At 40.1% G+C, this 5544-nt stretch overlaps 1 long non-coding RNA gene across 1 annotated transcript; it reads right to left on the minus strand.

The window, feature by feature from the left end:
• Nucleotides 1-313: 313 nt before the first annotated feature.
• LOC117586294 lies at nt 314-821 on the minus strand. The gene is made up of 3 exons (XR_004573986.1): nt 751-821; nt 654-686; nt 314-601 (listed from the first exon to the last, which is right to left on the minus strand). It is a non-coding gene; the product is annotated as an uncharacterized LOC117586294 (long non-coding RNA).
• Nucleotides 822-5544: the final 4723 nt, after the last annotated feature.

Below are 5544 nucleotides of genomic sequence, written 5' to 3' on the forward strand. Positions count from 1 at the left end.
TCGATATGCATATGACATAACTGGAGTCAAGCTCTATGTTGACCTATTGACGCTATTGACCTGCTTTAATAGCGTAGATTCAGATCGCTTAATGTCTGTAAATAATTACAAAAGTTTTTGTATTTCCATGTATATTTGTATGCGATTGGGTGAGTTAAGGAGAGATTTAACAGAAATGCGCTGCAGTCAGTTCACTGTGGCAGCGGGACCGCAAACCAATACAACGGCGACGATCGAACTTAAGACGCAGACAAGCCTTCCTCAGAAAAATGACGAACGGGAAGAAGGGGCGATGGCAAGCAAACAACGATATGCGTAAGAGATCCAATATGTGTCTGTTTAGCTGCCATATATTTCTTTCCAATTAATCTATATTAATTTTAATTGTCTAAGTTGTACTGACATTTATAATTCCGTTTTATATTGAAATCTAAGTTAAAATTTCTACATTATCGTAAACTAATGATCGCCAACACACTCCGGTTGGATTACACGCTGAAATGCGGAAAATAAATATAATTATGAATAAATTATGTTATTTTGACTACTCGCTTCTGTAGGCATCGACGGCTTCTTTTTGGCATTCAGCCGTGCTGCATTGCTGAAAATCAAATAGTACAGAATCGAAACACTGTCTCGTTTATTATATTTACTTTTACATTGAGTCGCAAAAAAAGTAGCGCAGTCTTTGCAAATGAAAAAACAAAGCATGGGACAAAAACCACTTTAATTAAATTTTAGATTTAATACTTCTTCCAATTTTCCTACAAGTCGCCAAAGGTAGAGCCAGTAGTAGGAACACGATAAGCCTCATTACGCTATGTTTCAATATATACTAAGGCTTCAACTCATCGGCCATGTAACATTCATGGATCATTTTAAATAGCCCTTTCAAATGTGATTAACGGGTACCTAATTCTACTTCCCAAGACTCCACTAGTAATACACTCTTTACTATTGACGTGTATTGACTACAATACATTCGTTTCGATTCTCAGTTCACGAGGGGAGAGCAAAGTCATTCCGGCGTACAATATGAAATGAGAACAAGGTTCACTTCTCTCGAGTAAGTTCCATAACAGGAACCTCTCGGCATTCCGCAGTCCTGCATTCTATAAAAGCAAAATAAAAATTGTTCAATGTCAAAACAGAATTTTGTTTATTATATAAACTTGACCGAAAAACCCCTTAGTAAGTTTTGCAATCTTGGTGAATGTAGAACAAATAACTAAATGGTTTACTAAATGATATTAGTTGGAAATTAATCGTAGTTGGTAGAAGAAAACGTTAGCTCTCCGTTCGGATCACATTCTGAAATGCGTTAAATGTAATAATAATTTTCTGAATAATTGTTTTACTTGCTTTTAAACTGCTTGATGACATCTGACTTGCACTTGCCCGTTTTGCATTCTAAAAAACAATAAATACTGTCGTTATAGAGTCGATTTAGATATGTATATGTATATTATTAATAGTTACCATTCCAAAATTTCTGAAACCTGATGGCGCAAGCTAGCAGAAAAAAAAAATATAATCAACAGACAAAATTCAATTCAGCTTTATACCTTCCTCCTCTAAAGTTTTTTGGGAAAGCACTACCAGAACAAGAGCCAACAATACTAATATGATCGACCTCATGATGCTTCGTTTCAGAATATACTGAGCTTCTATTTGTAACATTAATAGATCTACTACTCGGAACCGTTTCAAATGTAATTAGATATATTTTGTTATATTATGTGTGATATGGGTAAAATGCCATTGTAATCTGTTCTGGAACTCTAACAATGAGTCACTAGTCTGCCCGGCTGGAGACAGCTCCTTTGGCGGCTGCTGCTTCATTTCAATTTCCGGAATTTTTGGCCCTCACAATGCGATAAGTTGGCAGGACCAGCACTAGGAAGAACCAAAAGACGCGTGGAGAGGGAAAAACTTTGAAAATATCTTCAGCCATGGAAAAGCGTACGATATAAAGAAATCTAAGAAAGTGGGCAAAGTGTTTTTGTGCTTTTGGAAGGCAACTAAGCGCGAAAAGTTTCCCCTTCTCCCACACTTTATATGTATATGTATGTATGGCACGAGGACGACGATGTTGGAGCTCTAAATAAAATAAATTCGATTCGCATTTGGCTGAAGATGGCGAAAAAGCCGCCAACGGGCCTGCTCCTACTCCTCGTGCCGCGACTCTCGCCCTTGGCAATCATCGCAGTGCAGATTTTTTTGTGTTGCCGCTGGCCGGGCCCTGTCCCAACTTTCCTGTGTCTTATTTTTTGCCCGTTTTGCGTTTCGCGACGCGCTGCCACATTAATTTCACTTCTTATAAATCTCACTAGCTGTCCCCCAGTTGCCCACCCATCGATTCATCCACACGAGTCCAACTTAAAGTTGCGCAGGGCTGGTCCTTAAAGTCACAAGATGCTTGCACCGTAATTCATTCCTTATCGAGTTCAATTCGATGAAAACAAACACCAGTTCTGTTTGCCGTTTTTTCAATTAGTGTCAATATTTTAATCGCTTTAGATTAATTTCAATTTGTTAGGCTATTTTTCAACGAAAACACCGAAAATTGCTCTTGCTTCTGGTTTGCCTCATTCGCTGGCAAATATTGACAGACTTGCAATTTAAGCTAAACGATGGGCCAGCCCCTCGCTTAGGCCTCGGCGTGGATGAAATCTGATTTTCCTACAGCCACATGGAGTAAGCAAAAGTTTAGGTGGAGCCAAAAGCCCGAAAAAAAAAAGAAATATACGAACATATTCGCATGAGTGTTTTCGTATGGATATGGAAATTCCATAGATAAACTTCCATTGTCTAGTTAGGTAGAAAGAAACATGAATCAATTGATATTTGTTTGGATACTCGTATTATAACTGATAATATATTGATGGATAACAGATTGGAGTGGAAAACGCATCTTGAGATGGATTCAATATGCAGTTCATTTGTAGAACTTCGGGCTACAAGCTAATTGATAATTGTATCTAAAATGTTCTGTCAATTCTATATTTTTTCATATTTGGCATACACACTGCCAACTAATTTGAACTCATTCACTTGGAATTGTTATTTTTGCGAGTGTTTTTTTGAGGGTCGATCCACTTCAATTGCAGCAGCGAAAAAATGATAAAAAAATATTTAGTATTTTATAAATACAATAAAATTCGAAATAATAAAATAGGAAAAAGGAAATGTGCTGGTTAACATGGTTGTAAAGGTTTTGGGGGGTCCATAAAAATTTACTGTCTAATGTACATTCCGAATTGATATATTTAATATTTCAGGGTAGAGGACGAGAACGAAGCAATAAAAACTATGTATATAATGGCATTTGGCAGTAGGAAAACATTGAGCAATAAAAGTCGCACAAAAACCTAATGAAAACAAACAAAACTATAAATTCGCCTGCATAAGACTACTCGATTGGCAAAGCATTTAACACAAAACAAATAAACATTTAAGTTTCATTTATCCGAGTTAGAGTTGCTCGCTGTTCGTTTCTCGTTTCTCTTCCCGCACACCGAAACCCCACATTGCTCATCCACATTCTCAGCCTAATCATGTTAAAAGCCAAATGCTGTGCGAACAAGTTCGTGGCAATGAAACAACTATTCTGCAAAGATGTGAACGTGGAGTTGGAAGGGAAGTTGGCGAAGTTGCATTCGACATTACGTTTGAGTCTGAAATGGATGGAATGACAAGTCAAAGTCGCTCATATCAACCGGAAAACAACCACGAGTGCATTTTGGACAACAAAAACGAATGCTTTTTGCCATACTTCCCTGTACTAGGGATACATACACCATATATCCCAAGAGTACTGGGGATAATAAACTTAACCCACATCTGTTTCTCCTTCTTTCGTTCATTTCTCTGGGTGATAGCTGTTGTGGTCGTTCTAGGTTGACTTGTGGTCGGAGGATTTGTGTGATGTATGTACTCACGAGAATGTGGGTCAGTCGGGCGATTGTTTGGTCCGTTTAAATGACAGACTGTACATACGAGGGGGAGAATTCCCCCTGATAACAGAGAGCGTTTATTCGGTGGATGAAAACAAAATAACTGTAAATCCATTTGGCTGTCTTGTCAGTGGGGATAATTGTAGTCATAATATTCCACTCTCCCACGTTTGACAGCCTAAGCTGTAACTGCTTTATTCCAGCTGGAATTACTAATTTGCCTCAAGTATTCAATTACGTTACTTGCATTTGGCTTAAAGAATATGCCTCTTGGGAAGACGTTCTCTTGCCCGTCCTTCACATATTGCTTAGCCATTTGTCAGAGACCCAAATCAAAGAAGAGCTCTCTCTCCCCCAGTTATTTACATATTATGCGAAGGCTACCTCAACTATTAGGCTTAAACGGTTGGTTGTTTGTGGTCTCGGCGACCGTAATTATAAGCTAAGCTGCTATTAATTATGGCGCCTAATAGAGAGAGTGGAGTAGTAGGTGGATACAGAACCCATATGCTTAACCCCACCCTCTCCTACTCAGACCCACTCAGTATGCTGGCATCAGCGCATTATACATACATATACATACATTCTACATCCATACATTTACATACATACATATATCAGGCATCCCAGCCGCCCAAAAGGCTAATCGCTTCAACGGGCAAAAGTCGCCTTTCGGGAGGCACAACACTACCCAAAACGAACCCGTAATTAATTTGCGAGTTCGGTATCAAATTTGCAGGGTGCAAGCGTGAGGTTGCCATGTGGAGGTGTACGTGGGTGTTTGGAGAACTTTTGGCGCTAATTAGCAATAAATTTAATACTTGAAAAGGAACGAACTGATTGAGCTGCCACAGCTCCGCTCGCGCATTATATTATATTGCTGCTGATGAAGGGGAAACGTGTGTGAGTTCATTTATTTTTCACTAGCAATTAATACATCCTTAACAGAATCGGTCGCATTCAGATTACAATCCTCGCACGGGCAGAAAGCTCTGACACACGAAACGCCCTTTCCTTATTATTAATTGATAAATTTAATTAAATACATTAAGTTCTCGCTATGCGATCGCTTTGTTTTGGTAAATATTCAGCTTTTCTAGTCATTTACATTAAATGTTTTGCTCATCGAGCCTAATCACAGCGTCCGCGATGAATTCCGTGACAATGCGGCGGCTTTCATCGTCATCCTCGATGGAGAAGCCGCGCACCTCTGGATGCCACTCCAAGCCTGTGTAGTCGCCATTCTCATCGATGATAGGATGAGGATGCAATTGGCCAACACCAAAGCCGATTACGGCCCCAGCAGTCCGATCTCCAACGACGCCAACCACCAGGGGGCCGCGGCTCGGGCATTCAGTCAGCGACGTCGGTGATCGTACATTGACGGCACGGGAAAGGCCGTATGACACGTCGAGAACCGATTCCTCAGTTGGCTCGACTCCGACTTCAGTCAGCAAATGACGGGCTGTGGCCGGGAAATGGAATGCATAGCACTCCTCTTCGAGTCGTCCATCGGGCGACCGATCTATGGTCAATCTAAGTGGCACACAACCGGCGCCAACGATATCGCTTGACCCAGCCGGATTGT

The sequence above is a fragment of the Drosophila guanche genome, unplaced genomic scaffold (assembly GCF_900245975.1).
Source record: "Drosophila guanche unplaced genomic scaffold, DGUA_6, whole genome shotgun sequence".
Classification (NCBI taxonomy): Eukaryota; Metazoa; Arthropoda; class Insecta; order Diptera; family Drosophilidae; genus Drosophila; species Drosophila guanche.